This window comes from Pyxicephalus adspersus, chromosome 10, assembly GCF_032062135.1.
Source record: "Pyxicephalus adspersus chromosome 10, UCB_Pads_2.0, whole genome shotgun sequence".
NCBI classification, from domain to species: Eukaryota; Metazoa; Chordata; class Amphibia; order Anura; family Pyxicephalidae; genus Pyxicephalus; species Pyxicephalus adspersus.
The window spans coordinates 59,979,614-59,992,230 of NC_092867.1; positions in this window are offsets into that span (position 1 = coordinate 59,979,614).

Consider the following 12,617-nt stretch of genomic DNA (forward strand, 5'->3'; position numbering starts at 1 on the left):
TAGTTATTGCTGGAGTGCAGACGGGACGGGGCTAGACGGAGATTGCAGAGGATCAGCAGCACCAAGATGCACCTTAGCAGGGAAAATAAAGTGAAACCAATAATTGTATTAAATGTGGAAATCATAGTCGGTGACATACCTGTGTTCCCTGCACTACAATCTCTCATTTAGGGTTTATAGCTGAGGACAGCAGTGCCATTGTTTGTGAATTGTTTGAACATTTTCATTTTTTTACCCAGAGAGCCTAAATTAAGACAAATTGTATATGTTGGGGGGGGGGTTGTCATTTGTTGTTGTTGCTCCGGATTCTAACTTCTGTCCATTCTGAGAAGCTGAACTTATTGACCATTTATGAAAATATGAAATTAAATCTACAGATTTCCTTTAAAAGCCGCCAATTCATACAGATAATGTATTATTATTACTAAGAGAAGCAGGCGGATGGTTTACAAACCACAAGAAATAACGAGGAAAAATCTCTTTATAAAAAAAAAAAAGAACCCAAATGATACCGAAAGAAGAAATGTTCTTCCCATTCAATCTGAAAGATTCATATTGTGTGCTCAGAATAAACTCACCTCCAATAATATTTTTTGTGTTATATATATAGATGCTAAATAAGGTGTGACTCTTCCAGGTGTTCGTTACCTCTATGACATCACAAGGTGAATGAATTCCTCTGCTAGAACAAAGGTGACAACTTTCTGAGGAGAGGATTGTGTGAGCACCAATCAGCTGCCTGCTTCCAATACCCCAAGTGATGGGTCATGTGACCAGTCCTGCCACATTGCCGCCAAATAATACAGATGAGACATAAAGCTGATTACAAGGTTGCTTGTTGCCCCTATAGAGGTAATATTTACCCTTTGGTTTTAGGGTAAACAAAGCTGAATGAATTTTATTGCATTTACAGTGCAATGCAGGATTTAAACACTTTATGAATGATAGATTGCGGCTCCGGGGTCCCTGGGTGGCTTCAGATTTTAACATGCTTCAGATGAATGTTCTCGTCTGAGGATTTTTTTTCTGCCACTTATGCCGAGCGAAGCAACACTGTGCTGGGGCCCAATAAACAGCTGGTTTAGTGGCCCCACAAACATGGCTGCTACAAAGGTCACAGTGTCAGGGAATCAATGGGGCATTACATTAAAGGGGGCTTCACCATTTACCAACCCCTAAACGTCTGATGAAAGTATAAAGACGCCGTTGGTGTATGTACAGCCGGAAGCTCAGCGGACACTTTCTGATTTCTTACACCCACTGAACTGCAACCAAAAGTAATATAAAGCATTTTTATCCGGCTATAATTTATTTCCAGCGCCTCTTTTTTGTTGGTCACATGATCTGTTAGTAGTGACAAAAGCAGATTTTGCATGAGAATGTCAGGTCATTCCAGTGGCAGATATAGCCAACAATGAGTGCAAAACTGACTTGGGGCCTCCGTTGGCTAACAAGGCTCCAGGCCCCGGCACAATCTGCACCTTTCTATGACCCCCCACCAGCTCCAGATAAAATAAAAGGCCTTAGATTTACAAAGCACAGCCCTATGTACCGGGGGAGGAGAGGAATGGATCTTTTTCCCCCTACTTCTAACCAGTGACTGGAGAGTGTAGTGAGAAGCGGCGCACCGATGAGCTCATCTCATTGCTTTAAAGTTGGGGCAGGTATGGGATCTGCTGCCATATCCAAAATGGCCATGGATCTGTCATTGCTGCAGTGCACCTCCAAACAGGTAAGTTTATGCTGAACATATATACTGATTATGGCGGAAGCCCACCACCCATCAATAAGTACAGTTTTGATTTAAAATCCCCTTCAGTATACTTTGAGCATAGTGGATTTGGATCTCTCTCGTTTTCTATTGCCGTCTGTGACCATTTTATAGAGATTTCCTCGGACTTTCTGTCCAAATGACCACTTGGTAAATGAGGGGATTTCCTTGATGGGGACACTATAACCCAAAGCTGATAAGTTAGAGGAGTGATCGGCCAATGGAATTCATTTGTAGTTCGGCTTTAGGAAGAATAAAACACTTACACTTTATCCCATTTTATCAAGCAGACAATTGTCGGGTGTGATCATGTCTCAGCAGACCCACGTTAAACACACATGTCGTTTTTGCCACGCTCACCCTAAACTGTCGCCAGTTGTGCCCCAGCCACCAGACATTTGTATTTTGGAGGACAATGCGCCGTACAATTGTCTGTGATTCAGAACCAGAATGCATGCATAGCGCCTCTGTGGTGCGGAATACAAAGGAGAAAACGTCCCCAGCCACAATTACCCTTAATGTATACTTCCTGACGGCACAAAACGCCACCGCGCCAAGCTATTGTCATCTGGCTCCTGTCTCAATAATTGCCATGGCACAAAAGAATCCTCGCCATTCTCTCCTGTCAGTGAAATATAGAGCAAGCAGTATGGAAGCTATCTGCACTGATGGTTCTGATATAGGGGAGCCGAGAATATCTTAAAGGGGCATTGCAGTACACATGGACAGCAGGGTGGCAAAGTGCCAAGCCCTGTCATTATCACATAGCAAGTGCCTAGAGATGGGGAATGCATGAAGTTTGTATGGCTTCCCTCAATACAATGTAGATGAGATCTGAAGTTTATTTTGCTCATATTTTGCCATCCTTGGTTTTAAGGCATTGATTTTAAGACATCCCCATTAAATAAGCCACCCCCGATTTTTGAAAAAATAATTAAAATAAGACACTCACCCCTGAATAAGGGAGGAAGGGGATCCCCCATCAGAGATCTCCCCGCGGCAGCCGAAGGGAGCCACAACAAGGAGGCTGAAGAGCCGCATGCGGCTCCGGAGCCGCAGGTTGCAGACCCCTGGCCTAAACAAATGAGTTTAATTATTGCAATTTATGGGGAAGTGAGCTCAGTGGTGAGCACTGTATCCGGATAATAAAGTGTAATTGTAGTGGCCACGCTGTGCATGTTTAGAAATTAAACCTCGCTTTGCGAATTGTCTATTAATGGAACGGCGCTGCTTGTGGGTCCCCCGGCACCCTTGGGATTTGGACCCGCTTTGGATTCTTTGTAAGCTGAGAATGCTTTCAGAGCAACAAATGGATTCTTTAAGAGTGACTCCATTAACCAGTTTTATATGTAAAGACATCAAAATGGACCTTTTGGTACTTGAGTTTGCATTGAGAATTGGATCTCAAAATACAGCAACTGTATAGTAAAAGCTGTCATATCATTTAAAAGCCATTCGTGAGCTGCACTTAGAGACTTTGACTTTTCTCAGATTATGTCATCAATCTGCTGCAGGCAAGAGGAAGCATTAATTCAGATTGCAACATTGTTACTTTGTATCCAGTCAGGTTGAAAAAAACACTAGGTCAGTGTTTCTCAACCCTTTTAAAATGGGGAAACCCTTGAAATAACTTTCAGGGAACCTCTTCCATAATTCCTATATACACAGCTCACAGTACATTTATTGTGGTGGTGAGTGGGAATAATGTCTCTTACATTTATGGCTTTTGGGAAGAATGTCACTCTTACAGCCAAAACGATAATTCTCTATAATGCTCAAGAAACCCCCAGCAACCCCTGGAGGAACCCTGTATGATAAACACAGCATTAGGGAAATAACCAACCTAGAAACATGAATATTCCAGGTGGAACTATAGATGCATAGTTGACCCAGAGGAAGGCAAAAAAGTATAAGGCACCACTGGGGTAAAAAATCACCATCCTGATCGTGCCAATACGATGTTCCCTGGATCAACAGTCTCTTGTGTCATTCCTTTTAAACTTTAATACCCAGTTATAATGTGTCCTTCTAGAAACCTATTCCCTACCGTGTTTCCCCGATTTTAAGACATCCCCATTAAATAAGCCACCCCCGATTTTTGAAAAAAATAATTAAAATAAGACACTCACCCGTGAATAAGACATCCCCTGAAAATAAGACCTAGGGCATATTTTGGCATTTCAAAAAATATAAGACAGTGCCTTATAATCGGGGAAACAGGGTATAAAAATGCTAAAATAAAACCTCTCCATTTTATTACATACTGTATTGTAGACCCAGTGATGTTTCTGTATGCAATAAAAAAAAATGACAGATCATGGCTGGTTGGAGGGGGGACCCAGTGTTGTACATAACTTCCCGAAAACATCACATCACCCTCAGTAAGTAGTGAGCGGGCTCCTGGGTGTAGTGCTGTTATTTGAACCTAACTTGTCATTGCTGTTTGGTCTGTAAATCTGCTAATAAACTCCGGCAACTTGTCTCTATGGACGATTGCTGCTTATTTTATTCCATCAATTTTCTACACAATAGTTTGGTGCCGCAACCCGGATAAGGATCGGTGCCGAGTTTTATTTATTCCTCTGGAGACCGAATTCCAAGACACAACACGGAGAGGATTTATGCAAATAAATGTCAGTCTGGAACAATGGGAATTCCTAAACGGATTGGATGTGCATGTCGTCCCAGGTAATGCCCACGTGTGATGTTTAGCATGTGAAAGACCCGATATCTAATGGGTGAAAGTGAACGGTTGCGGCCTGCACAAAACACCATTTAGAATGATTTTCAGTTTTTACCAACCGGCGGGGGGTCCTCTGGGTTCATGTCTGGACTCCCAGGCCCATGCAGCAGAATTTTCTCCTTTTCTGTGTAGAAAAGCTTATTTTCATACTTTGATACTTCACAAGGAAATGTCTGAGGTGCAGAACAAACCATTCACCCAGCAGTATGAGAAATGGTTCTCTCTTTCCTCTTTTTTGCCAGCAGAGTCACCTTAAAAGCCTAAACCAGGGGTCAGCAACCTTTACTATCAAAAGAGCCATTTTGCCTCCTCTTCCACTAAAGAAAAATAGTCTGGAGCCGCAAAACAGAAAAATAAGACATCCCCTGAAAATAAGACCTAGGGCATATTTTGGCATTTCAAAAAATATAAGACAGTGCCTTATAATCGGGGAAACAGGGTAGAATGTGAAAGGTGAGGGGTTTACCTGTGTGACATCTGCAAGAACTGCACAGAGCCTGGGATTTACATGATTGTGTCACCTCTCCATGGGAAGTGAATGGTAATCCTGAATGCCTGAACAAAGATGGCACCATCCTATGATGAGGGTATTAGTAGAGGGGAGTTCTGTGATCTCTGTACTTGAAAATATTATAGGTAGGTATAACACATAGAATGCATTCATTTAATAAATAGAAACAGTAACTCTGACATTAAATGCACTTTACCTGCGTTATCCATTTCTATGTATCGTCTATCTGTCTGGATCTCGGTGGATGGATGACCGACAGGCTGTCATATACCCCATCACAGCGGGTGAGACGGAGACGGTGATGTGACTCAGAACTCCCCCGGGCTCCGGCCCTGAACAACAACATTCTATAAATGTGTCAGTGTAACCAACCTTGTGTCCATCGCTTCCCACACGCAATATTTAGCTGCGGCCATTACTGGACAGAAATTACCCGTTCAGCACGTTCAGAAAATTCAAACTGCAGCAATGACAATTTTTTTTAAAAATATACCCATTCATTATAAACTGCTTGATCCACCCCAAGACAATGAAATATGAAGCCGTTTGAGCTGCAGAAACGGCATTTAGGAGTTGGGTTTGGTGCTGATTTTCTAAACACAGAATTTGTCTGCTTGGTGCAAGACTGGTAAGACTCTGTATACGGATATTTCTTGTCTGTTGAACTTAGTTTCTGGCCCTCGTCCTACTGGTTTTTGGTTCTACTAGAGACAGCAGATGTGGAAGCCAAGTGTACCATCTGGCACTTTTCAGTAACAACCTGGCTGTTTTTGGGTGGTTACTGAAAAGTTTGGTCACAATACACCCACCTACACCTTACACAGCTAAAAATATTTCTGGTGAGAATACCAGGAGGATACACTGATGATACAACAAGGCCCATCATGCAATGTGCCCTCTAGGCTCATTTCTCCCATGAATAAAGATTTATCATATCTTCTAGATTGTAAGCTCTTCGGGCCAGGGTCTTCTCCCCCTCCCGTGTCACTGTCGGACTCTGTAGAAAATGTGGGTCATCAGGGCTTAGTTTGCGGATGGTGTGTCCGAGGTGCGTAGTCCAAGGAGTCAGTTTTACCATGCAAGGAGTCTTCATAGCAAACACACAAGCAGGCGGTCTTGCCAGGCAATCTGAGTTTCGGGGACAGGAAGTAGGTCAGGCTGGGCACACGCCCACAGGAAGTACAGAGAACAGGAATAAGACATTTACACAGTCTATACCTTTTTATTATAATACTGTGTTTCATTTGTGTTCTTTATTGTTATTATTACACAGTATTTATATAGTGCGGACCTGTTACACTTTGCTGCAGGCTTCCGGCACCTGAACGACAATTTTCCAAGACCGGTGCGGTGCAGATGAACAAAACTAGAGGTGAAAGTGGGGGACAGCTGTGGCTAACACTCCCTTAAATTTCATCAATAGGCCATCGCCAGAACAGGTGGAACTCCACCCATTAAAAAAACTACCCTGTCACACATTGCTGCAGGCTTCCAGCACCTGAACCCCAATTTCCCTGGAACGGTGCAATGCAGGTGAACAAAACTAGAGGTGAAAGTGGGGGACACCTGTGGCTAACACCCCCTTAAATTTCATCAATAGGTCATCGCCAGAACAGGTGGAACTCCACCCATAAATAAAAAACTATTATGTTACACATTGCGGCAGGCTTCCAGCACCTGAACACCAATTTCCCTGGAACAGTGCTGGGCAGGTGAACAAAACTAGAGGCGCAATTGGGGTACACCTGTGGCTAACACCCCACAACATTTTATCAATAGGTCATCGCCAGAAAAGGTAGAACTCTGCCCATAAAAAACTACCCTGTTACACATTGCTGCAGGCTTCCAGCACCTGAACCCCAATTTTCAATGAACGGTGCTATGCAGGTGAACAAAATCATGAGTGCAAGTGTGGGACACCTGTGGTTAACACCAGCTAAAATTTAGTAATTTAGGTGTGGAGATGAAATTTGGAGTACTATGAGGGTCCCCTATGCACCCTAAAAATTTCAGGTGGGGAGGACATACTGATCAGGAGATTTGGAGGTTTGTACAGGGAGAGCTGTAAGGCTGCAGTGGATGACATGCTGCATTCATACGCAAAGTGAAAGTGAAACTTTCCTGACGATTAGGTCATTGTACACACCCACTGGTATCCGCCCCCTGGCAGTTTTTTTTTTTGTTAGGCAGGCAGCTGCAGTTCCATCTAGCCTGGAATCCCCCCTGCAGCGTGGCCCCTCCATTCTTCAGCCTCGCCAGCTAGTAAACACTGATGCGGGATCGTACTTTTATACAGTTCCTAGAGGCGGGGAAGTGGGCGGTGGCCGCAGTGCCATATAGCCTGGCCCCCTGCAGCATGACTGTTCTGCAGCCTCCCCGCCAGCTGATGCCTTGGTTACGAAAAAACACAAATGCTGTGACTTCCAAGGGGCCCCGGCTGCTTTGCCATCTACCTTGGCAGGAATCATGGCCGCTCAGGTGCACAGCCTCCCAGTACCATGTAAGAAGCTCCGCCCTCTTCAAGGGACCTTGCACTAAAATCAACAGGCAGTGCAGAAGACGGACAGAAAGCAAACACCAAGCTTAAGAGGGTTAGTAAAAAAACAAATGGACGGTACTGTATAAAGTACAAGGATTGCCTAACACCATGCAATGTACCAAACAATCGTTAAACGATCGTTTACCTAACCGTTTGATACTAAAAACGCGGTGATCGAAATGCGTTCGATCGACCACGTTTTATATTGCGGGAACCGGATCAATCGTTTACCTTCACCCTAACCCTAGCTGCACCGATGCAGAGTCCTAATAAAGGACACATTACTGACAGTTCTGTCATTACTGTATTTTCCTCAGAAAAATGCCACCTCCTCATTCTACATACAAGAATGTCAAAGCAGAAAAATTCCTTTTAAATTGGAGGTAGTAAAATATGCTAAAGAACATGGAAACAGAGCAGCGGAGAGACATTTTGGGCCACCTCCAACTGATAAATGATAAGAAAGTGGAGGAAACAGGAGGATCAGCTGCAAAAAGTGGATAAAAATAAGCACACTTTTTGTGGGCATGCTGCCAAATGGCCAGTTAGAGGACATGAAAGGATGAATCACATGTCACCAGATTATGGACATCTCAGTTTCTACAAAAATTATAATATACGAAGCCAAACGCATTGGTGTAGATAAAGGCATTAGGATTTTTACTGGATCACCATCAAGGTGCTACAGATTTATCAGGAGATGCGGCCTTGCTATGCACCAAAACTAGAAATGCGCAAAAATGCCAAAAGAATATGAATCTAAGATTCCGTCTTTTCATATATTTGTAATTGATGCTAGAAGGAAAAATGATTTTAAAAATGGCCAGAATGGAAATATGGTCCCACTAACCTTTTATGTGCCATCCAATAGGACTGCTGATCTGAAAGGTGCCAAAACCATACCCGTGAAAACCTCAGGACATGAGAAAACACCTTACACTACGGTGTTATCCTGCTGTGCGGATGGCCCCAAATTGTCACCAATGGTAATTTTTAAAAGGAAAATCTTTCCAAAAGAAGAAATTCCACCAGGAATTGTTGTGCATGTTCATGAGAAAGGATAGATGGACGAAAATGGATTGAGAGTATGGACTGAAAAAGTGTGGTCCAAACATCCTGGAGGGCATCTGAAAAAAACTGCTTTATTTGTGCTCGACCAGTTTGGAGCACATATTAGTGAAACTACAAAAAGAGATTTAAAGAAGCGAAGACTCATCTAGCTGTAATTCCTGGGGGTTGTACCAACCAGTAGCAACCTCTCGACGTTTCCATCAACAAACCATTTATTGTCTTTATGAGAGAAGAGGAACAAATGGATGGCTGCTGGTAATCGTGATATGACTCCTACTGGACGAATGAAGAGGTCCACTATCACTCAAGTGTGAATGGGTTAACACATCATGAAAGTCAGTGAAGGATGAAATCGTTGTACGGTCATTCAAAAAATGTGGCATTAGAAATGCCTTAGATGGAACTGAAGATAATATCATATATGAAGATAGGGAACAAAGTGATATCAGTGATTGTGAGCAACTGAGCTTCATAAATTCTGACCTTAGCAATGATGAGTTTTTGGGGTTTCCAGAAGAGTGCTTAAACCTTTAAGTCTCTTCTCATTTTTTAATGACAGTAATGATGGTTCTTAATACCACTGTTGAGTTTATCTTGTTAAATAATTATTCTGCTATATTTTATGAAATATTTCTTTATACAATTTGGTTCAGAATATTTTTGTTTCTTGTTTTTCTCCTCTAAAACCTGGGTGTGTCTTATGGTCAGGTGCGTCTTATGGTCCGAAAAATACGGTAGTTAGGTATGGTAACCGGGAGTGCCTAAAACAGCTATAACAATCTCAGGAGCACATTCATTTTTTTGGCACTTATGCGTCCCAACCAAACCAAGAGATAAGACCATTGGTCCATCTCGGGATATCCGTCCGGATCCTTGTGAGTAGAGGAGGAAAATTACATTTAAATATCTTTGGTGGATCTCGTGGGCTAGATATTTAAGCGCTGTATTAGACCATCTAAAGCAGGGGTCGGGTCCGCAAACTTTTTGGACTACAAGGCTATTTCAGGAGGTCAAAGAGGCACACTAGGCCAGAAGAAACAAGGAAAAAATTTTATTTAAAAATACAGTATGATCAATGGGAAACATGATGTTGCATGTTCTTAGAGACAGATACAATATCAGGTTCTAATGATGAGGATTTCAGCAACAGAATGTCATTAAGGTGATTGTCATTGAGCTGAGAGTGCAGCTTGTTCTTACAAAACTTCATCTTGGAGAACAGCTGCTAGCATTAATAAGTGCTGCCAAACATTGCAATCACACGCTTGACACGGGCTAACAACATAGGATACTGAGTATGTGGCAGCTGACGGTAGAAGTCAATTAGAGTAGTGCAAGAAGTAAACCTGGACAAGAGAACGTCCGAAGACTGCAGCTCAATCAACTTCAATTGCACATCAGAGGGGACGTCGTCATAGGGGAAGTCAAAAGGAGTGCTGACGTAATTGAACTCTTGTGAATGAGAACGCACATCAGTGAAGTGCGAAGAGAATTCATTTGGCAGGATTGACAGCACACTGATGCATTCTTCAGTGTCAAGGGGGGCTGCATCACACTGGGCGAGGTGCGGGAAATGGACATAGTCACCCTTATACGGCTGTTGCTAAAGTCCTTTGGTAGATCCAACCATGGCACGTGCACCGTCAGTAGTTACCGAGACGAGCTTCGTCAGGTCGAAACCACTCAAAGCAGGTAGAAGGACATTGAGGACATCTTGGCCAGTTGTCATTCCATTCATCAGGATGGGGCTGAGAAAACCCTCGACTACGTCTAGGTCTTGCGTGATGCTACGCACAGAGATGACCAGCTGCACAGATATCACAGCGTTTAGTCACAGTGCGGGCGGACATTGGGATTGCATTGAAAGCGTTGTGTTGCTCGGTACAAATGACGTCAACAGCATCAAGTATACAATCCATTACAAAATCTGCATCAGTGAAGGGATTCATTTTCTTTGCAATCAACAAGGACACTTTGTAGGAGGCACAAGAGTGACGCACGACAGCCTGAGAAGCTTTGGTGGCCTGCTTCTTGAAGAGGGAAAACCATGACTGTTCATCCAACCGTGACTGCAAACGAGCAGCCTCAGTCTTCTGCTTATCTGCAGTGTAGTCTCTGTACATGTGCGTGTGCTTGGCATCAAAATGCCCCTTGAGATTCGACTGCTTGAAAGTGCTGTTCGTGTCGTTGTATACTATAGGGCTTTGTAGCCGCGTTGGACTAAGAATAATTTGTCAGTCCTTTCGGAGTTGAAGACACAACGAATGAGGTCAACATTCTGGAGACTGTTAGCTGTGTGTTGCTTCTGCTCTTTAGGCATAGTAATTAGGATTACTGTGCGGGAACTCAATGATATCCCTGGAACTCACGATAGCTTGACAATTCAATTAGGCCGGATCCAAAATAAATAAATAGGGGGGCATTAGGTCGGACTGGAATACTAGCTAGGCTGCATCCGGCCTAAAGGCCAGAGTTTGCCCACCCCCGATCTAAAGGAATATGAATTGGAGGTCTGAGACACCAGTCACGGCTGGAACGTGATTGTACATGACTTCAGATTTAGAGTAGTTCACTATTATTATTATTATTATTATTATTAATAAACAGTATTTATATAGCGCCATCATATTACGCAGCGCTGCCATAGTCATGTCACTAACTAACTGTCCCTCAAAGGAGCTCACAATCTAATGTGCCTACTATAGTCATATGTCATTAATGTAGTCTAAGGTCAATTTAGGGGGAAGCCAATTAACCTAACTGCATGTTTTTGGGATGTGGGAGGAAACCTTAGTACCCGGAGGAAACCCACGCAGACACGGGGAGAACCTGCAAACTCTACGTAGATAGTGTCCTGGCTAGGATTCGAACCTAGGACCAAGGGCAGCCACCGTGCTGCCCTTACACTATAAAAGTGCCATAGTCTTTTAGCGCCTTTATAAGATTTGGGAGTGTAACAATAGGATTTGATATGACAAACATCAGGTCTTCTGTGAATGCTGCCACTTTCTGGTGCGTTCCATCTTTAATCCTGAGGTGTCATTATTGCTTCTAATGGAGCAAAGGAGTGGTTGAAGGGTTAATATAAAAATAAGAGGTGAGAACCGGCAGCCCTGTCTAGACCTATTTCCAAACTGGGAAGGAGAAGGAAATAAATCCATTCACCCGGACCCTAGCAGAGGTAGATAGCATTTAACGAAGAAAGCATTTTGTCCCCTGAGCCAATATATGTTTTAGAGTGTGATTCATAAAGGACCAGTCCACCCTATCGAATGCTTTTTCAGCATCTGTAAAGAGAAATATTGTGGGGGTCCCATTAAGGGTGGCTTCACATATACAGTTAATTACTCTGATTGGATACCAGGAATAACACATCGATGGTATGAACCCAGCTTGGTCTAAATGTATTATTTAATGCAATAATGACTGTAATCTGAGGGCTAGAATTTTTTTAAATAGTTTGAGATTCTGATCCTCACCCCTTGTACGTCGCTGTACGGACGGATTTCCTGTGTTTTTGACCTTGGCTCGTTTCTGGATTCCTATCTTCTTATTCTGCATTCGTGGCTCTGTACTCTGCCTTTAGTGGGCGCCGAGTAACTTCAGATACCATCCTTTGCGCAAGTCATGGGGGCAACCGAGTGCTGGGAGACACAACCAGTCTCCGGAGGCTGAGTGGGGGCTGCTCTTAGGCGAAGACTGCGCCATAGATTGGGGGATTTGTGTCTAGGGAATACCGACATAGATCTGGGCCTTACACACTCATTTCAGCCAGAAGAGAAGTCTGCTTTTCTGGTATGTTCATTTTTTTTCACATTAATATAATAATTGGTGTAATAATACCATAACGCCATATGAAAGGTCCATCTCCATTCCTCAATATAACGTCATGTCCCCAACAAATGAGGAGGAGATACTGTATACCATATGAAAGGTCCATCTCCATTCCTCAATATATCGTCATGTCTCCAACAAATGAGGA